The following is a 23,907-nucleotide window of genomic DNA, read 5'->3' as shown; positions in this document are numbered from 1 at the left end:
GAAGAGATTAGTTGTACTTAAGCGAATGAAACTAAATTAAAGTGAATGTAGCTAAACTGAATAGAATAGAGCAAAAATAACTGAATTTTAATAAGCTGAAATTAAGTGCGAAGGAACAGGGTCTTAATATACTTGGTCAAAACTAAATCTATTTTTAGATTTTGATTTGCATGCTGGTAGCTAGTGTTCATACGTTTCAATGGTTTAAGCCTCTATAAGTATCTATTTTCCTTTAATGTTCATAATAGTGACTTATCTCTAAATTATTATTAAAAATACAACAAAATCATTTATATAATTTTCATGCCATATACTCTGTAATATGGTTTGACTTGCAATGTTAAAACATTCTAATTTCATTCTAAACAATATAAAATCAATTATTAGTTAAATGAAATGTAAAAGCCTTGTTTATACTTCTATCAATTTAAAGTCATATACTCTGTAATATGGTTTGACTTGCAATACATCTATAAATCTTATTTTCAATTCACATTATCTATATATTTATACAAACTATTTAGCAGAGTTCACGTTATAATTCTATCTTGTATAATATAATCTTATATAACTAATAACGTAATATACATACCCCCAAAAAAATATAATAACGTAATAAATTTTGAAAATACTAAGCTTTGCGCTTACTATTTCATTATTTCATATATACTCCTTGTAATTCACACCGATGGATCATTATTTTTGAAGTGAGATGTTATCCTTTCATTTTAATGCACTTCTACTCAATATTGGTCATCATATTTTTTATTATTATATCCTTTTGAATATTTTATAGTAGTATACACCAACTCATATGTAGAGTACTTTGATTCGAATAGAAATTACATGATTAAGATAAATATATATAAGCTTTTATTATTATCCTTTTCAATATTTTATACTCATAGTAGTTTACACCAACTAATATAAAAACACCAACTCATATGAAAACATATGGCATAAGGGTATGTATATTTCTCATTGAAAATTTTTGATTTCAATATAACCTTAACCAAGTACCAAGTTATTATCTCGATTGTTTAAATAAACTAAATGACAATGTTATAAGTATGTGTAGAATCTATTGTTTAATATGAATAGTTTACATTTGCTATATTTTGTAAGAGTGACTTAAAACAAATGTAAACTATATACTGAGATGAGGGAGTATTTGTAATAGCTTTGAATGAGCCCGATACAAACTTAAAGAGGATGAATTTTTTATCATTGGTTACATTTTAATACCATTTTCCTAACTCGAATAGTAACACAATTAGAGGGTATAAAAAATGATATTCAACCTTAGAATTTGGTTTTGCATGAAACTCGCTTTAACAACTGCCATGGTCGAAGACTAAGATCAAAGCAGTGGGATAAATATGTAGATAACTAAATTTCTAAAGTTGGTGCATGGATATAAAATTCCATTTGTAGATTTGACTATAATTACTTATCAATGACTTGCCATTAGCAATACATACACACAGGGAGATAGATAGAGACATACTTAGTTACGTCTGAGTAGGACGTTGAACTTAATTAACGAATCAATTCTAACTCATTAATTTAGTTATAGAACATTGCATGAACACTAAAACAATCTATGAGATTGATTATATACATCAAAAAACTATAGAGAAATAATATAACCTCACCGCACAGCCACAAACCAAGCAATCCGCAATCATAACCGTAATCTCCATTACTATATAACATAGATTTTGAAAACCAACAAATAAGAACGCTTATTGTCATGATGCTTCGAAAAACGTTTAAAAGTTTGCCTCTTTTTAAAATTGGAGTTAAGCTCGTTAGCCTACAATGAGACGATGAAGCCTAGGAACATGGTTGTCAGGAACTTTGAGTGATATGAACAGCTCGAGGGGGAGTGTTGACGTGTTGTAGATCGTGTAAATTTTTGCAATGGTGCCATCACATGATCTATCATCTTTACGGAACTACGGAGTATAAATTGTTTTATACTTTAGTTTTATAGTAAAAGTAATTCACTCAACATACCTAACTCATTATACAATTACTCCGTACTCTATCAACGCAATCGTACTGCAACGAAAAATAGAAACCGATATCAATACCATAAGCAAATAAAAAAAAATGACGTTTTGAAGATTAAACTTTGTAATAGACTATACAGACATAAAAATTACATCTGAGCATTAAACATATAACAAACTAAAACAAAGCAAACTATTGTGGGTGACTATGGAGAGGAGGAAAGACAATCGGATAGAACAAAAGAAAAAATGCTATGGAATAAGGTGTGGAAAACGCAGGTATGGCCAAGGATTAAATTATTTTTCTGGCACTTGTGTAATGAAGCTCTTGCGACGAAGAGTAACCTAGCTGCCCGGGTGCGTGAGGTGGATACAGGCTGTCCACTCTGTCAGAGCGAGGTGGAGACGAGTCTTCACTTGGTAAATGGGTGTGGGTGGGTTATGGGGGTTTGGGATGGGTTGGAGCTGACTGTCAGGCCGGGAAGGGGATATGAGCGGGTGAGGGAGTGGGTGGAGGATACTTGGTACGATTTCGATGAGAGGGAGAGGGAGCTATTCATGGTGGGTTGCTGGGCTATTTGGGAGGCACGAAATAAGAGCGTGTTTGAGAAGGAGAAAGTTTGCCATGATAAGGTTGTTAAGCGGGTTAAGGGAGTTTTGAGGGAGGTGCGAGGGGAAGAGGGTGCGGTCATAATACAAAATATGGAGGAACAGAGGAAGGGAACAAAACGAGTCATGACGGGTGCGATGGTGCGAGATAGGAGCTTGGGAGAAGCAGGAGTTATCATCAATATTGACGCGGGAGTAAAGGAAGGGTCAGGAACGGGGTTTGGGGTGGTTTGCCGGAATAGTGAGGGGAGGGTGATTTGGGGCATAGCGGAGAGACGACGAGACGAGATGGCTCCAAGGCTTGCAGAAGCGGAGGCCGTTCTGATTGGTGTGCAGGAAGCTATTCGACGAGGGCATAAGGAAATGATCGTGGAATGCGATTGCAAAGAGGTGGTGGATGCTATTCGATCGATGAAGAAGGGTCGTAGTGAGTTAGATTTGATCATTGAGGACATTTTATCTTTGTGTAATAGTCTTAGTTCTTTTGTTTGTTGTCATGTTAGCCGGGATTTCAATCGGGTCGCGCATGAGTTGGCACATCACTGTCCCAGTGGCTCATCTATGCGTTTCTCGGATGATTCAGTCCCAAGTTGGGTTGTCGAGTTATGTTCGCATGATCATTATAATATAATATAGTCCCAAGTTGGGATTATTTTCAAAAAAAAAAAAAAAAAAAAAAAGTATTAACCTCATTAACTACAATTATAATGCAGATTAGAATATACTCGTATAACTAAGAAGAGAAAACGACGTAGTTGCTTACACTTTCAGTCTTTCATTGAAGATTTGTGCGTAGATAGAGTCTATATTTTCAATAAAGTCTTCTCCTTGTAAATTTGTAATCAGGGGCAGATCTAGGGGTCCGGGTGGGCACGTGCCCACCATGAGATCCAAAAAATCAATAATAAGTATTTAACATAGGCTTTAATATCAACAAGGTAAAATGGCGCAGTGGTAAGAGTAATGTGCAAATACTGTGTTTGTAAAAGGAATTTTAAAATTGATAAACCAGAAATTTAAAGTTATTTCTATTATATTTAAATTATAATTTCTTTTCATTTGAGTTTGTATAATTACTTTAATTACTAGTTTTAAACTCGTGCAAATTGCACGGGTATGCTCTTTTAAACTATTTAGGGGGCGTTTACCGGAAAGGAAAAGGGAAAAGGAATAAGAAAGGGAAACAAGGGGAAAAGAAATGAAAGAAATGGGATACCCTTAAACTTAAAAGGTTGTTTGGTTTGCATCATATTTATTAGAAGAACAACCACAGTGCTAAGGTGTCGCTTTGTGGTTGAAAGTCAAAAAGTCAAAGTTCTTTTGCATTTGCTAAAAATCAGGGGCCACGATCAGAGTACCCTTTAATTAGATTTGCTAAGACTACATGGATTTGATGCCCACGCATACTTCAATAAGAAATTACATAAGTTGTGATAATAAAATTTAAATATACAAATACATAAATTACCATCATATTATAAGAATTAAATTACAATAACTACAATTTAAAATCACAAATTAACATCATATTACAATTATAATGATCTAAAATGACATATGTCAACATTAACAATCATCCGCTTTAAGTCTGTAAATAAATTACAGGTGATAATTTCATGATTTGATGCCTTACATCGGTCTGAAAATTCAAAACCCATAAAGAATGAAAAATTAACCTGCACTATTGATGTTATAATCATTACTGAAAAACATTAAAATTTAACTAAAATTTAATAAACCTTCATCCAAATTAAAATGCATGTTTTACAAACAAAAAAAATGACTAGCGATTAATCCATTGTTAAAACACCTTAAAACTCAAAAATACATTAAAATTATATATTAAAGTAAACAGATCTTATAAATTTAATCGACCACATGCATGTACTTACCTAATTGATGAGTCGATCAAATATTTAATATCACATCAAAATCATCACAAGTATTTTAACGAATGAGAGAATTTAATCAAATATGAAAATACTTAGACTACAGAATAACAGATTTTCATCTTTTAACTTGATCGGATATTTTTCTGGTAAAATATTTTGATAATGATTTTCAATTTACAAGATGGATTCATTAAGAGAGGGGGAGAAAGATAAAGAAAAATGAATTTAAAATAAATCAATGAAAAAAAGGGGAAACAAATAGATTAATTAGCATGAGTGTGGCGGTGGGATGAAGTATGGATTAGGGTTATGTATACAAGTATTTGATTTGGGTTGAAACAGGTACGTTGTAAGTCTATTTTGTTCTCTCAGTATTTAAGTTGGGTTATGCCCAATATATAATGGGCTCATTTTGTATTTTTAGATTGTTTTAAATTTAGTCGCCATTATAAGATACTCTCTCCGTCCCGGTTATTTATTGTCCTTTGGTTTTGGCACAAAGATCAAGGAAATGGTAGGAGGCCAATTATTAAATGACAAGTGAAATAAATTGAGTATGAATAATCAAATTACTCATCAAATTCATTTTTAAAATAGAAATAATAACAAATGATTGAGACACCCCCAAAGTGAAAAAGGACAAGAAATGACCGGAACAGAGAAGTAGTTGATATGCCTTAGTATTAGTCATTTAATGATTTTAGTACAAAGATCAAGAAAATAGCTCCTATTATTATTATTATTATTATTAACAAGTAGATAATAAGTTATGCGGACTTAATTAACTTTTAAAAATATTCTCTATATAAAAAAGTAAGCATATGTATAAGACACTCATAAATGGAAAAGATAAATAAATGATTGAGACGGAGTAAAAACTTCGTATTAATTTGTGTTAACAAGTATTTTCTCTTATAAATTTTGCGTTAGGAGTTTTAACAAATTGATATAAGAGTGTAACACAATATTATTGAGTAACAATTTAATGTCACTTTTGATTAAATTATTTAATAGACAAATAACATAACGTTCTATTTTGATATCTTTTACAAAATATTTTATATTGGTAAACTATTATGTTAAAATATGTTAATTTTTATTATAAAATCGTTTTATATGATACTCCTTCCAAAAAAGGCAAATTGTAAATTGCTTAATTAAGATTTTTATTTATTTTGTTTTTAGTTTTAATGAACGAGTTTTACAACTAAATAGTGATAAAAGTATTTAAATATACAAAATCAAACTTAAGCTTATATTCCCTTCATTTCGGTTGTTTGTTTGCCTTTGGTTTTGACACAAAGACTAAGGAAAGAGGATAAATTACTAGATGTAAGTGAACCAAATTGAGAGTGGATGATTTAGTTATCCATCAAAGATGGATAAAATTTGACCCTAAAAGATGGATCAAATTTACGGAACGAGTCAATTTTGATGGTCGGTTAAAACTCTAATCTGTATGATGGATCAATTTACGGAACGGGTCAATTTTTACGGAACGGATCAATTTACGGAACGGTCAATTTTGTTTCAATTTTGACCATATTTGTATAGGCTAATTAACATCTTCAAAGACGAATACATTTGTGGAAAAAGCACTGGTTAAAAGTTTTTGCGATTTAAAATTATATCACTGGTTCGTATATTAAATTTTGCATATTTGTATAATTATACGACGGATTTGTATATTTAACAATTCGACAAAATTGTTCTAAAATATGCACGGGTCACAATTTTCATTTTGTCCTATTTTCATTGGTTAATACTACATGATTTGTGCTAGATGATAAACGGGCCAAAAGTTCTCATTTTAGTGCACCGGATCTCCAAACATGCACGTACAAGTTTGACTAAATTAAAAACGAGTATAACAATTTGCACGGGTGACTCGTGCAATTTGACTAATTATGTGTTATTTTTTTTATCTAAGTACTTTTGTTTCATACGCCGCTTTATATCATATACGCTAATTGTAATTGAAATTTATAATCCAAGGAGTCGTTTGGTTACATATGGGAACTTACAATGCCTAGGAAGTGTCATATCACATGATTTTAGAATTCATGTGAATTAGAAAATGTTGTTTGGTTACATGTAGGCATTCCCACTTACTTAGGGGGATCTAGGTAAGCAACTTCCTCCATTATGAAGGAATTGGAATTCATGGGAAGTTCCAATTCATGTAAATTGGGGTAACCAAACAACCTACCCATTTTGCAATTCACATGAATTAAAGTTCCTGTGTAATTTATTGGGCAACCAAACGACCCGCAAATATAAAAACATAATATGACTATGCGAAACTCGACTATTACTTAGCTTTTGTTATATAAAATTTTCTAAAAAAAAGGCAAAGAGCTATTATTGCTTTATTTTTAAATTTTATTTCTAAAGATAATTAACTTTAACGGAAAGATTATTAATCAATGTAAGACGCAGCTTAAAAATTCACATTTTTGTATAGTAACAAATTTAAAAGAGCATACCCGTGCATTTTGCATGGGTTTAAGATTAATATAATTAATATTAATATTGCACGGGTTATACAACAATTCACATTGCTACAACATTTACTTTTGTTATGCTTTGATATATGACTATATAAATTGTAATTTTATTATTACCATATTTTAGATACCCTCGATAGATACAATTTTGGTAATTGTAAATGAAATTATGATACACATTGAGAACATGAAATATGAGTTCAGTTAAAGACCAACCACTATTAACACATCTTGCTATAACATTCTAAATAACAAACCCATACAATTTGCACGGGTTTAAGACTAGTTTTAATAAAAACAAGACCACCCACCATCAAAACCCAAGCACCACCATCCAAGCACACTCCCATCTCGACAACTCACATCCACCAACATCAGCCTATCACCCCACCACTACCACTACCACCACTGTTTACTCGCTGGTACACCACCATAAGCCATTAACTAAATAAGTTGCAGAAAAATTCACAGAAGTCGAAAAAAAAAATAAGGTAGCTCTGTAACACTATGTACGTACATATAGACACATTTATACATTTCAATACTTGAGCAATTTTATACTCAAATCAGATTTTACTAAGTGGGAAAGATGGGGATGTTAGGAATGATCGACAACAGACCAAAAATATCGACAAGCTTCACAAATTGAGCAAGCTTCACAAATTGATAAAATTCAACCATTTTCACAAATTGAGCCGAGAAAAGAGTGAAAGAACAAGATCGACATCAGACCAAGCAAGGCCGGCATACTGGACAAATATGATCCCTATATAGACATCAAAGCAATCATCGTGGGCCAAGAATAAGAATCTCTGAAGAAACCCCAAATGGCTGCTTAGTTGAGTATGACTTTTTACTGGTTGTGGAACTATTCAATACCGGAACGTAGTTGGTCGATCTTATTGGAAAACCCATCGTGTTCAATGCAACGGGACGGTTTTTAATCAAAGATTTTGGATGAATGAAAGCAAGAAACTAAAACCTAGAAATATAGGGGGAAATGATTCATGTGTGGGGATGGTTTTTCTAGGGTGGCCTGGTGTTATGGTTTTTTATGTCGGATCTGGAGTTCGGTGCCGACGTTGGGTGGTGATCTGACAACGACGGTGATGATGGTCGTTGTGGTGGTAGTGGTGGTGTGATGCGATGGTGCCGCAAGTAATCAAGTGGAGAAAGGGTGATTAGGGAATGAAATCTCTTAACCTTGGGGGGGTTGGTGAATCGAAATAGAAGGACTTGAGGCAATGGGAGGGTATGAGGAGGGGAAAGAAAATGGTAAAAATGACCAAACAAACACTTACAAAGAGAATGGAGAGCTTTGATTCTCTTACCCTTTCTTTTAGACCCCTAACCAAACGCCCCCTTATTATAAAACTAATATATATAGGATAAATTTTTATAGTAGTTAATTAACTTCTTTCAAAGTTATTATCTTTAAAAATAAAATTTTAAAATAAAGTAATAAAATCTCTGTTTTTTTGTAAAACAAATTGAAATTACAAATCTAATAGTTGATGAGTTATAAAGTCATATTTTAGTGTTTATATTTAAATTATAAATCTTATTTGCAATTAACGTAAATAAGCATAAGGGTTAATTGGACAGGTAGTTATTGTAGTATGTATTTTCTTGTTAATTAAATTTGAGTTACTGACACATAAAAAAAAAAAAAAAAAAAAAAAAAAAAAAAAAACTGACTTACACATCAAGCCAATTTGTTCGGATGAAAATTAAACAAATTTATTAAAAACGAATCGGTTCGTATAGTCGCAGACCCGTGCAAGTTGTTAAACTCGTTTTTTGTTTAGTCAAACTTGTGCATATTTGTAGAAGTCGTGCAAGTTTAAGCTAAGAATTTTGGCTTTTGAATGTTTAAAATGAAAATTTTGACGCGTTTTTCATTTAATACTGACTGTTAATTTGCGAAGTATGACAAAATGAAAATTGTCACTCGTGCACGTTTAAAATGAAAATTTTGACCCGTATATTTTAAGAAATGAAAATTTTGACGCGTTTTTTTATTGAGTACTGATTAGTAATTAGTGAAACAGGACAAAACGAAAATTGTTACCCGTGCACGTTTAAAATGAAAATTTTGACCCGTGTATTTTAAAAAATGAAAATTTTGACGCGTTTTTTATTGAGTATTGATTGGTAATTAGTGAAATAGGACAAAACGAAAATTTTCACTCGTGCACGTTTAAAATGAATTTCTACCCGTGTACTTTTAAAATGAAAATTTTGACGCGTTAAATATTGATTGTTAATTAGTGAAACAGGACAAATGAAAACTGTCACTCGTGCACGTTAAAAATGAAAATTTTGATGCGTTTTTTATCTGAGTATTGATTGATAATTACTGAAACTGGGCAAAATGAGAATTGTCACTCATGTACGATTAAAATGAAATTTTTTTCCGTGCACTTTTAAAATGAAAAGTTGACGCATTTTTCATTTAGTACCGATTGTTAGTTAGTGAAACATGACAAAATGAAATTATGACTCGTGCACATTTATAATAATTTAGTCGAATGATTTAATGGTAATGTCATCTAAATTAGAGCAAAACATTCGATTATCCAATCCGATTCGAAATCAGTATATCTTCTTCGAAAATCGAATATCCAATCTGAAAACAGCTTGGATCGGATAAGCTTTCGAATATCGGATAAGTTTGAATATGGGTTATAAACTATTCGGATATCCAACTCTTATCCGACTGAAACTCTTTTAGGGCTTCTTTCATATTAAAATAGAAATCTCAAAGTTTCTCAATTTCTTTTGCTTGCCGTCTCTATTCAATCACATTTCCAAACCCTCTCATTTACTCTCTTTCATCACTTTTTCCTCTTCAAACATATATTGAGTACTAATATAAAAAATTTTTGATCCTTTTCTAACTATTTCATATGTATCTCCCCATCTATTATTTTAAAAAAAAAATCAATTTCTGCACTCGCTAACTCTAAACTATATTTGAGTTTTGCCATATTATAAGAAGATGAAGGGCATATTTTGGATCAGAAGTTGTGAGCATGTATTGTTTGTTCCTTTTGTAACACACTTGAGGTTTGTAATTGAGAATCGGATTTGTTTGGCAAACTTACATCTAATAGTATGAATAAGAGTATTTTGATGTAGTGTCTCAAATTTTGAGTTTAGCTAAAGATAGTTCATAGTATTAATATATCGGTATTGGGATTTCGTCTTTTTTTTTTTAAAATCTTGGGACATTTAATTTTGAATTCTGAAAAATATTTTTTTGGATATTTTGGTGGATGTTTGGATTTCCGATCCGATAATTACGGATATTAAATTCAAATGTTTGAAGACATCGGATATTGAAATTTTGAAAAATTGAATCGGGTATCCGAAAATTGAAATGCTGCTATCTTTATTTTTTTTAAGCAATTTTTTTTCCGTTTTTAATTATTATCTCTATTTCTAAATCATTTTTTTCTATTTATCAATATCAGTAAGAGATTAGAGTGATATTTACAGCCTGAAAATGGATAATTTTTCAATAGTGATATTTTATTGTTGTATATAATTTAAATTGTAATATGTTATATAGTGTATATGTAAATAATTTAATTTTTTTTTATAATATGATGTTAATGTGTCCATTTGTATATTTTAATTTTATTAGTAAGCAACTATAGTTTTATAATTGAGTTATTTAGAGTAAGCATCATGAAAGCATGTTAGCAAATCCTCTAATTAAATTGCATAAGAGCATCTCCAATGGTTACCCAAAAGGACTTGTTTGCAAATAAAAAAAATTTCAAGCTACTTGCTTAACCATTGGAGCACTCCTATCGAACTAGCTTAAATTGAGCAACTAGCTTCATGGAGCTAGTAGCTCAAATGGTCCTACAAAAAAAATCTGCCAACTAAACTAATACACGTGGAAATAGGCATGAAGTACAATTGCATTTTCAGAAATGTTGTTGTGCATATGGGCCCATCTAAGCCACAACACTAGTAGCTTATCATTGTAATAGTTTCTAGCTTAAAAATGTTGTAGCTTGAAAATCTTATGTGGCAACGGTAAGCTAGTAGCAACTAGCTTACCATTGTGGATGCTCTAAAGAACATGGTCCTTATATTCAGGAAAAGCAAATGGAAGGTTGAATTATTGACTTTTAACTACAGAGCGACACGTAGGCTCTGTGATTGTTCTTTTAATGAATAGGATGTTTTATTTTTCGAAAATTCATTCAAAACTAGTTTAAAACCCGTGCAAAAAATGCACGGGTTGTAATACAAATTGCTATCATTATATAAAGAAGCATATAAATGAGTGTGATTAAATTTGCAATGCGGTAACAATAAAAAGAGTCCATTAATCTTAAATAGTTTTAAACTCATGCAAAAAAATGCACGGGTTATAATAACATGCGCTATCATTTGATACAGGAGTATATAAATCAACATGATTAAATGTTCAATGTTGTTACAATATAAAAAGACTACAATAGAAAAATCGACATATAATTTAAGTTACTAATCACTACCACTTATTCCATACAAATTATGTTAGAAGGTGTACGATTATTGAGATCGAATAATGGAGGACAATTGTCTGTACATATAGTTAAAGTATACCGTATTATAAACGTCTAATTTTAATAATTTAAAGCATATATTTCAAAATATAATACACACACATTTAAGTGTCAATGTCATGTGAGGTGAAATTTTAGTACTAATATATATTAGACGAACGAAATAACAAACAGATATGAGATTGTATAATCAAAATATATCTTCGTAATATGAATTAGGTTACATAACTTACATTATCGAATTTTCATAAATAATCAATATATGGGCCATTAGGCCGAGCAAAAATTAGTTTCGTAATTAGAAAAGACAAAATATGTAAGCACCCACCCATAAGATAACACAATTAACAACATTACCCATTTTCCCATATAAATAAGCCATCAACAAACCCTACCCTTCCATTTTATAACACCTCTCGTATGACCACCCTCCCTCCCTTCTCATCACTCTTTTTTATTCATATCTTAGTTTTCCAGTTGACAACAACACCGCCGCCGCAGTTCCTCGATTAATGAACTCAAATCATCATCTCCTTTCTTTTATAATCTCGTCTAACCTCGCCCTTTCTCATCTCATCCTCTTATCATCGTTTAACTCACCCTAAATCTTCAATCTTCATCACCAACCCAAGCAAGATTTCTGCCTCTCACAATTCTAGCTTGGTTTCTTAGTTAGATCCCCATCAAAGATGACACAGTTGATTAATAGCTTTTTAGAGGTCCGATTTCATTCATTTTTTACTCGCATGCATCATAATTATCACCATTCGTGTTTAATTATTTTTAACTTGTTAAATTATTTTTACATTTCTTAAATTACTATTCTCGTTTTTATTTGTTTAGTTAGATTATTTTTAATTTTCTATAAATTTTTAAGTAAATATCATTTACCTGATAATTTTTTTTTTTAAGTTGATCTTTTTAAAAAATTATTAGTGAGTTATTATTTAATACGGAGTATCATAGATCTACTTAATTTTAAATTATTATATTTTTTTTATTATGTTTCTGATTGTAATTTCATAGATCTGGTGATTTTTAAATTTCCATAAAATTATTTCCTGATTTAAAATTTGGTGATTTTTTTAATATATGTAGTCGAAAATATTGTGGAAATTGTTGCTTTTTATACAACTATGATTAAGGACGTTCATTAATCTGATGAGTTTTGTGGATTTTTAGTAATTACTAAATATTATTGTATTAAAATGTTGTAAATGCATGATTTTTGTTATGAAGATTTGTATAAAACTAAATATTTGTATTTTAAGATGTATATTTTCGTGTCATTCCTTTTGAAATGGATACCTTATAGGAAGAAGGTGAGGAAGAAGCTTAATTCTGAAATATAGAATTTTGAGTAATTTGTAATTTGAAGATTTGAATTGATTATTTTGTAGCGTTTTGTAATTTCTGTATGTGCATAATGTATTAAGAATTTGTAATTTTTTGGATGTCCATATTGTATTATTCCCTACGCATTTCTATATTTTCCCATTTTATTATAATACATACTACTCACATATAATGGAGAAATGGGAAGAACACTAAAATGTAAGATTTTGTGTAAATCACTAATTAAATAGGAGCAAGAGTTAAGATGTTAGATATCATATATTATAATCACATATCATATAATATCACCATGTCATATCATATAATACATCATATAATATAAAGTTCAATTAAAAGAACATCTAAAATTAAGAATCGACATTTGAAGAATTAAGGAGACATTTAAAGAATTAAGGAGAGGAGAGGAGAGAAGGTAATTAATTAGTGTATAAAACGTGGGGGGACCCACATGCTTCCAATTTTGTGAATCTCATCCACCAATAGAAAGCCAAGAAAGAACTTGGCTTTTATATTATGTAGATTTACTAATTTTCATCAAGGATGTTTTTTTATCGCAACCATATTTTTAAAAGATATTTTCCGCGACGGAAAAAAAAATTGTGCCCCCCTTAAAGGAAAATCCTGCGTCCGACCCTGTTTGTAATAGCCTTAGAAATATGATCTGCATATTTAAACAAAAAAAATCATTTGTGAAAAAGATTAGTATTACTGAACAAATATGTGTATCCTATGAAACGCTAAAACAGCCAATTTATATCTAATATCTAATAATTATACAACAAAAGGGATGGTTTACGCGTTAATGCTACAACATAATTAAGACATAAGAAATCACCATGAATAAAAGCACATATACCAACAGTAGTAACGAAATCAATAAATACTAGTTTTTGAACCCGTGCACTGCACGGGTGGTAACGTAAAGTATTATTAAAAGTTACCTAACGTGCTTTTTGAATTTAGTAAATTACTAATTAAACTTTAGAAAATGGTTTTAGTAAATTACCCATACACTTTTTAGTAAATTATTAATTTAGTAAATTACTAATTAAACTTTAGTAAATTACCCATACACTTTTTATAAGTTTGTGTTGCTTAATTGTGAAGTACTATGCTTTTTTTTGCTTGACTTTTTAACTTATGAAAAGCAAAATCTGAAAATTAAATATAACATTATTGTAGATTTCATAACCTGTTTATTTACGCAATATACATTTAATTTTACTCATTGTTGTACGTTTTATATCATATTACCCCGCTTGTTTGTTCTTCTCTCAATTATTTACCTTTTCTCTCATCACTGACTTGACAACCTCGAAACCCACCAATAGACCTGTCATCATAGTGATGACTGCATTGCACTTAACACCTCGAACCACAACGTCCCTCTCATCCCATATCTCAGCAACCCCCACAACTAACCATCACCCTGCAATCCATATCATACGTCCTCCAGCTACTCATCCTCCCCTTGCCTCCACCATTCCCTACGTCCGCGCGGCCCCACCCCATGCGTGACTCCCAACCCTTCTCGTAACCTTATGCAACTCCCCACCCCATTATTACCTACCCATCGTGACCCCTCCCCTATCACGACCTCCCACCATTAACACCACCCATTCATTCTCTATTTACTAACACGTCATTTACTCATTATCTTTCAGTGTCGTAATATTATGCATTAATTGTTAGATAATTTTTTGAAGTCACTTTAACTTATATAAATTGAAAATAATATGAAGTATTTAAATTGATTTTTTAATAAACTTTTTATTGACTCTATATTACTCCCTCCTATTCCGAATAACCGTCTCATTTGCCATTTCCGTCTATTCACATAACTGTCTCATTTGCCATATTTGGACATGTTTTTTTTACTTTTATACCCTTGGCTCTTTTCTTTATTTACCACCCCAACCACCCATAAACCATTATATTCAATACTTTTCATTATTTAACTCCTATATTCTTACCCCTATACAATACTTTTCATTATTTTAACTTCATTCCTTAATTTTCGTGCCATTGTCCAAATGAGACAGTTATTCGGAATAGAAGGAAGTATCTATTAATTACTCGTGATATGATATATTTTATGGAATTGGTTGAGAAGAATCACAATAATCATTTATGCATTAATGGTCATTCATTAATAAAATACAATAATTTGTCTAATCTATCTATCTATCTATCTATATATATATATATATATATATATATATATATATATATATATATATATATATATATTTCGTTCTATCGTTCTATTCCTAAGGCACATGTTAGAAAAACCCTTATTCCTATACGTGTGGACGTATACAAATTAAAATTAATATGTCAAATACAAATATATGCTAAAAATGAAAATAGATAATTATTGACCGATACACGGTACACCCAAAAAAGAAAATAGATAACTATTGACCAGAACGGTGAGAATATTTTGAAAGGATTTAAAAAATTGAATAAATTAAAATCTTATCCCTTAGTATAATAAAGAATGAGACCAATGTCACTTTGAGAGAGGAAGTGGTGGTCACTTAAAGCAATATCCGTAGTTTAATTATTTACCATAATATATTTATAAAGAGGACAGTTAATTTGGAATAAATTTTAGAGAAAATAGGACAATAAAAGTAAAATAGGAGGAGTATCACTCTTATGAGTCTTATCTTACATATTATATTAACTACCATGTTGTATATTTATGAGCGTGAATAATCTACACGTTTATAATTGGGTCTTATATCATGCTTACACATGTGTCGTATATCATGTTAATAACTTCGTAAAGAAACGAATTATACCATGTGCGAAGTTTTAAAAATGTTTTTAATAAAATAATTGTTGCAAATAGAGATAGAAAAAGGAGGATACACTTATTAAGATTATGAAATGGTAGTTGGTACTCGATCTGTTTCGGGCTTTTTTTTATTCCATTTTGGAGGGTCTCGGTCAATTGTTTGTCTTTATATTTTAGATTAATCTTTAAAACAAAAAAAAAATTTGAATCCTCCCCACTTAATTTAGTCTACTTGTCATCTAATAATTGACTCCTTTTTTCCTTGTCTTTCTGCCAAAACAAAAGGCAAATAAATCAATTGTATCTTTTTATTTTAGATTTGCCTTTAATAGGCAATTGAATCCTCCCCATTTTGTACTTGTCATCTAATAATGACCCTTCTTCTTTCCTTGTCTTTCTCCAAAACAAAAGGCAAATAAATTGACCAAAATAGAGGGATTATACTCCATTTTATTACCCTACTTCTATTTTGAAATGATTTTAGGAAAAAAAATTCATAATAATTTTATTAATATAATCGAATTACCAACACTACAGCATTACATGCACATTCAAAAGTTATAATCTAATACGTTGGATATCCAAATACTTACTCTAATCGAAATATGAGACATGAATATAGTTAACGATAAACATTTTCATTTATTTAGAGAGATTTTATGGAGAATGATATGCAATATCCATTTTTGTTATATACGGAGTATCATCTTTTCTTGCAATATATTATGCGATGGAACTTGGAAGATACAACTTTAAAATACACAAAACATAGAGTAATATGTACATAGCTATATCATATATACAACTAATATACTCCATATAAGGATTAAAGATGGGAAAATATGAAGAATGCGAAAATAGTAGGAAGCATAATGAGTATATGTTTGAAATTGATGAGAGACAAAAATAAAATAAAATAAAATTATAAGGATCTGAGAGACTAAAATTACGTCCAATTAGTGACAAAATAGTAAAAAGCTTCCTTTTTTAATTGCCCTAAAAGTTACGTCCAATTAGTCACAAAATAAAATTATAATACCGTGAATTTAACTTGTTGATTATATTTCTGTTATGGAATTTTTGGTATTTAGGGCAATTAATTATTAGGCCAATATTCTTGTCAATAATGACACCTGAGATTCAGAGCTGATCGTTTGCGGGCTTGGGCCGGACACGGGCCGGGCCAACCTAAATTAAAAGTGTTTGGCGGACCTATTTTTCCTGTCCGTGTCCACTTTAACATGCTTATTGAAGTTGTCCATACCCGTTCGATATAAGTTAGCGGGCCTGCCCATGGGCCGTCGCGCTTTAAAATATAGAAGACACGGACTAAAAATGATGTTTAGCGTACCAAAATCGAACAATATACTACGTCTTTGTGCAATATATTACGTCCTCATACCGACATTAATTGTTTTAAGGCATAATAAATTGCCCAAATTGATGATACAACAATTTTAGTTTTATTTTTCTTTCTTAATTTAATCGGGTGTTGGATTGTTACATGGACCTTGGTTAATTATTTAGTTTGGTAAATCATTTTATGGAAGTAAAAATACATTATAAGCTATTAGCGGGCCTAACGGGCTGTCCACGAACATTTTTATTTAGTCCATACCCGCCCATTAATTTAGCGGGCCGAGTTTTCCATGTCCATTAACCATTAATTTTAAAAAATTTTGTAACCAAGCCCGTTTAAGTAGCGGGCCGGACGGGCCGAGCTGGACGGGCCAGTCCGGAGATGATCAGCTCTACTGAGATTCTTGCCATTAATGATTAAATTTATTACTTTAGACATAATTTATGTAGTATTTTAAAGGCAATCAAATTAATTGTTATATAGTGCATAATTTTTGGTATTTAGGGCAATTAATTATTAGGCCAATAAATTTTGTGTGATAATCGATTTGATTTGGGCGAGATTTTTGGCGAAATAAAATTGGCATGTTTGTTATATTTTAAAAATATTAAAAAGATTATACTTTCAACCAGTTAAATTGGGTAACAAATATAATCTTGAGAAAATATCTCCTTAAAAGATTATACTGAAAATATGTTTAAAAATATGTTCAAAAAATCAACAACTTCCAGTGTTTTTAGCAATGTTTACGTGATTGCTTTTTTTTTTAAAAAAAAAAGTGGAGAGTGACACGTGGCATCTGAAGGGGCTATGACACGTGGCAATCAAAGGAGATGGTGGTTATTGCTTTAATATAATATATGATGGGAACAATTATTATACGTGTTGAGAACAAAGGGTATAAATTTCCTTTGATAGGGAGTATAGTACATAACTCCAACTCAAATACTACCACGTTAGAAGTTGGTAATTACTACTATAGTGTCTAAGAAAATTTATCTCTAGAAATACCCGTCAAATACATATTATATTATTTATTTTTACTTGGAAGTATTTCGTAAAAGTTGGACTCTCTATAATCGCTCGGAAAAAGTTTCCTTTATTAATATAGATAGATAGATACATTGATTAATTAGTAAAAATGAGCTATTAAGTCGTTTAACACACAAAATCGAGTTAAATAAATGATTAAATATGGAGCAAAACGCGACTAAAATAATACTCACCTATCAACCACCACTTGTAATAAAGTGCAAAAGGCAAAGGTGGGCGCATTTTTTTTATAAGGTAAGAAAACTAGATTGATCATCTAGGGTAGGACCAATCTATCTCATCCTTTCGAATGAGTGAGGTAAGTTGAAGCCACCGGCTTTCAAACCACATCGAAAGAGTTGGGACATTCCTGTCCAATAGAAGCCATGAAGTCAGCAACTTTGTTGGTTTCACGAAAACAATGTTTAATTATCACTTCATCGAACAAATGAAGGTCTAATTTCACATCCTTGATAATACTAGAGATTTCCCAAGGAATTTGCCAAATACTACGGAGTGGGTTAATAACACATAAATTATCACCCTCCACAATTAACTTGGAGATTCCTAAGTCTTTAGCGGCTAAGACACCTTCTTTTAAAGCGAGAGCTTCCGCAACAAGAATACTATTAGATCCACACTTTTTTGCTCCTAACACAACGACTTTCAGCGCATTTGGTTGGCGGTATACAGGAAGGGAAACAAAAAAACCCTCATTCCCTTTGTTGTTGTTTGGTTTGCTCATTTTTTCTATTCGCTTTTTCCTCTCTAGCCACCGCGTTACCTCAAGTTCCTCTAACTTCATTCCCCAATCTCCAAGCATATGTGTTTCCCTTTCTCTAAAACGCTTACCACCACTTGAGTACTACCACACAACATGGGCATGCACCACCACACTGGCGGCACCACCGACAGCACCACCCTCTCCCTCCACCATGACTTGTCAATGCCTCCCCTCCGCCCACTTGTTGACGACACGTCGATGACACGTGTCAATTCAAATTTCATGATTTTCGTGAACGAATCATAATTTAAATGTATGTCATGACAATATTATGTAATTATTGGCTCAAAGTTTATGTCATTGCTTATGGGTTTTCTTTATTTTGCACAAATTCTTGTAAACTGGGATTGATTTGTTCGTTTTCGTCATTTGAATAGGGTTCCAAGGATTTTGACCAAGGAGGGATGACAAGCCCGATTTCGATGCCAGCGTGGACTGTGGATGCGTAATGGCAGTGGCACGTCGCCATTTGTGGTGGTGGTTGTTTGTGTTGGCGGATTTTAATGGTGAAGGAGGTGCTTGGATGGTGACAGTTGTGGGTGTTAATACGTTTATATGGTAATTTTTAATTCCCTATTAAATTATAATCAAACAAGTATCTTAATCAAAGGGAATTCATTTCATTTTCTTCCCTTTACCCTTTACCATTGTTTTGGTTTAACAAACCCCAAGTGCATACTCTACACCTAGTTTAGGGTGCTTCATACTCTTTTTACTAGTTTTATGCCCGTGCAAATTGCACGGTCTACATTGATAAAATTTATTGAATATATATTTTATTGTCAGAAAATCCACGATTATGTATTATATTATGACATTTAAATTTTTTGATTATAAGTCATATTTTTTTTTGCGAAAGATTATAAGTCATATTTTTAATTTAAGAGAATGTAAAAATTGGTAAACGAAATGTGTCGCAGACTATTTTTAACCCGTATTCTAACTATTATTCGACCCCTATTCACTTTTACCCGTATTTTATCCTTACATGGTTAATCTGTTAATGTAATCTAAATTAACCCGACTTGCATAATCCAAATGCAACCATAATGAATTGATTAAGCTCGTTTACAGGTGACTTGATGTGAATCAATATAAAAAAAAACAATATCAGAAATAACCATATAATAATACACGTGGAATCCAAATTGTTCGCTCTATAGCCCGTGTATCGCCGTTTTAAGGTTACTGGGTCAAGTAATAAGAATCAGTCAAAATAAAAGATATAGATTTGTCTTATATGCTAAAATGAGATGGGTACTTACCCGTTTTAATGTTAAAGCGGGATACTTTTATTTTAAGGGAGTCTAACCGTAGACAAACCTAGCACCATACATAAAATACAAATTGCATGAATATGGTTCAAATAGTAATTTTATATTACTTAGAATAAATTAAAAGTAATGTTAATTAATACATGGCTTAGTCAACATTACTTTTAATCTATTCTAAGTAATATAAAATTACTATAAACCCAATTATTTGACCCATAACCTCCCATATTCATATAAGTCATGTAACTCATAAATCTCCAATCTCCATGTACCCGCATTCTTCGTAAATTTTGCTGCCTTAAAGTGTAAAACATATAACTCTACCATTGCCAAAATCCTGCCGCCTTATATTTCACCTGCTTCTCATTACACTTCCGTCTCACCTCAACACTACAGCCTCTTCAAGATTATTGGTGCGCTAGTTGATCTCTCTCTCTCTCTCTCTCTCTCTCTCTCTCTCTCTCTCTCTCTCTCTCTCTCTCTCTCTCTCTCTCTCTCTCTCTCTCTCTCTCTCATCCTTCATAAATATTTTTTCTTGTATTCTTCGATTTCAATTGTAAAACAAACGTAGGTGAATTTTTTTGGCCATATTTTTCAGGTTCAATAATTTTTTTATTTTTTTATCCAAACAATTCTGATTTCTTTCTTATTTAACGAATTTTAACAATTAATTTTTTTCTTTCTACCCATTAATTTGAAATCTCGAAAATTTTTGGAAACTTACTTTATTTTCAAGTTTTTAATTTTTTTTTCAGTTTCAGTAATTTTAATGAATAAATATAATTTTTTAAAACTTTATTTCCTCATTTCCATCTCATTGCATTCAAATTATTTCACTAAGGTTTGAATAAATATGGTATTTAATGTTTTCTTATTATGTCTTACAAATTTGATTATAAAGAAAAATTAGGTTGTTTCTGAGTTGTATTTATTAATCCAGTTAATTAATGAGTTTATCTTAATAAGATCAAGTCTGAATTATATTTTTTTAATTTTTTTCTTACTAATTTGTGTTCTTTAATATATTTGTATTTAAGTAACTTATATTTTTTCGATTTTTCGAATTTTTTTCCTCAAAGTACGATGAACTTGGTTGTGCACTCTTGAAAAAGAGAAAAAAAGAAATGCAAAACAAAATGAAGTATAGGAGAGAGTAATTAAATAATTACAATGATCATTGATGTGCCTCCCTAAAAAAAGTGTTTTCAATTCCATCAACCAATAGAAAGCCAAGAAAAAACCTAACTTTTTATACTAGGTAGATTAAAAAAAAAAAAACTAAATAAATAAAACCCTCCAACAAATTACCCAATTTATAATAATGTAATTTGATAAATATGCATTTAGTAATGTGGTATTCACCATATAACACTGCTATATTCATTTTGAGTTTAGTGAATATGATAGGGTAATTTGATGAATATGAGTTATTTCGTGTGATAGTCACCATGTGATACTATTATATTCAATTTAAGTTTAATGAATATGGTGTTTAGTTTGATAATCATGATGTATAAGCTTGATAAATTTGATTAAAAATTGATTAAGATTATGAATTTAATAGGATTTTAAACTTGATAAATTGGGTAATTTTGAAAAAAGAAGAAAAGTACCGTAAAAGATGTAGTGGATAGTTTTTTTGTTTTGCTTTGGTTTTTTTTTTTTTTTTAACTACTATAGGAGTATCCTACCCACTACTCATGGGAGTAGGATATAATTAGTTCCCAAACACCCCTTAATTTCTTGTAGTAATAATAATGTTACTCTTATAGTCTTATATACAATGAATTAGATAAATAAACAAATAGATAATACACAAATTCTCACTTTAGACGAACACTTTCATTTAAAGCTGTAGACGGATAGTGTCCATCTCACAAAATGAGAGTGGATAGTGCAAGTGGGTGGGAAATGGATACCCCCACTTGCCCTCCCACTTGTATTTTGTGAGAGAGCCACTATTCGTCAGTAGCGTCGTCATGGGGGGTGCGGTGGATGCACCTGCACCCCCCTGAAATATAGAAATATATATATTTTAGTTCTCGTGATTATCATGAATCTGTTCTGGTGTGGCTGGTAAACTGTAATGCCACCTTCTCTGGCTTTAAGGGTTCCAATCCCACGGTCCACAATTTTTTTTGGTGATGTGAGTGGTCAACTGTATATGCATTTTAGGTAAATATTATTTTCAAGTATATACACTAATACGCCTATTATTCATTTTACAATACTTTTGTAAAGCGGTCTTACCCACGTTTTCGTAAAGCGGGTTTTTTTAATAGTTTCTTTTACCCACTAATATGTTTATGATTAGATTCATTTACAATAATTTGGTGTAAAATTGCCTTTCACAAGACTAATTGTTCGGTTTCATGCCAAAATTATGGGTTTATTTTTAGTTTATGTTAAGATTTCATGCTATCATTCTTAGTTCCACAAGAAAGCTATATTTTTTATTATAATTAAACTCTATTGACATCCTCTAAGTCTCGCTACTAACTTACGTACTCTAGTTAATGAATTTCCGCACCCCCACAGTGTAAATCCTAGATACGCCACTGCTATTCGTCTATAGCTTTAGACGGATAGTGCCCATCTACAATGAGACGGATTGTAGATAATAACCGCACGCAATGGAAAAACATTGCAAATATTAAATTAAAACACCAATTCTAAAAATAAATAATTAAACCCTTGTCTTCAAAATATCTATACATTTAGATTATTACAATAAGCCATGGAACAAAATGGCTTCAAAATTTTAAGGCCTCTTTTAGTTGCCATACGGGAATTAATTTCCCATGTTTTTACAAAACACATGAATTGGACAATTCACGTGAATTGCCTAAAACACGTTTAGTTGGCATTTGAGAGTTAAATTGACACGAGAGTTTCCAACTACCTAGGGGGGCTAGTTAATTAAACTCCTCCATTAAGGAGAGTTGAGAATGCCTAGAAAAATAGAATTTATGAGATTCACCTAACTTGTTCGCTAATGAGATTTAACCCTACAATGAGAAAAGACAAGCCTTGACTTTGGTTCAAGAAATTTCAACTAACTTGTTCGCCAATGAGATTTAACCCTACAATGAGAAAAGACAAGCCTTGGAACAACAAGAAATAAAAGTGAACCCCATGCTTTGATAACAAACTTCTTGCAGCTGCTGTAAGTAACAGAAATGCAAGTGCAAGCTCTTTCCTATATAAACTATTCCTCTTCCTTTTCTTACTTCCTAATGTTGTACTCTCATGCTTTTGTAACTTACCCAACATTTCCAAGCCAGATTCCGATGAGAAGCTCTCGTTGAATTTTCTCTTGATTCATAGCCTTGGTTTCCCTCTCAACAACAGCCAGTAGATCAGATTCGGATGCTGGACCGGTCTTCTTGGTGACTACCCATTCATAGGCACTGCCTAGTTGGAATAGCCCAGATACCATAGCATTAAATTTGGTGACTGACATTGTGTTTTCAAACAGTAGGTAAGGGACTAAGAAAGGGAAGGATTTTGGGGCCGGTAAAATGTTCAATAATGACATGAATATTGGTACATAGCAAATTACCCAAGTCGGTAACTCTACTTCCGGGATAAACATTGTTAATGGAAGTATTGTTGGGGATAAAAATATCACTTTTTATCTTTGATGAGGTGTCACCATTTCATTGGAGGAAAGGAAAGAAAAAGGATTGATGAGGTGGAACAATGGG

At 31.5% G+C, this 23,907-nt stretch overlaps 1 pseudogene; it reads right to left on the bottom strand.

The window, feature by feature from the left end:
- Nucleotides 1-23,195: 23,195 nt before the first annotated feature.
- The window catches only part of LOC141628997 (xyloglucan glycosyltransferase 4-like), a 157,552-nt pseudogene continuing 156,840 nt past the window's right edge, over nucleotides 23,196-23,907 (bottom strand).

This window comes from Silene latifolia, chromosome Y, assembly GCF_048544455.1.
Source record: "Silene latifolia isolate original U9 population chromosome Y, ASM4854445v1, whole genome shotgun sequence".
Taxonomy (NCBI): domain Eukaryota; kingdom Viridiplantae; phylum Streptophyta; class Magnoliopsida; order Caryophyllales; family Caryophyllaceae; genus Silene; species Silene latifolia.
This window is presented reverse-complemented; position numbering and strand designations above follow the sequence as displayed.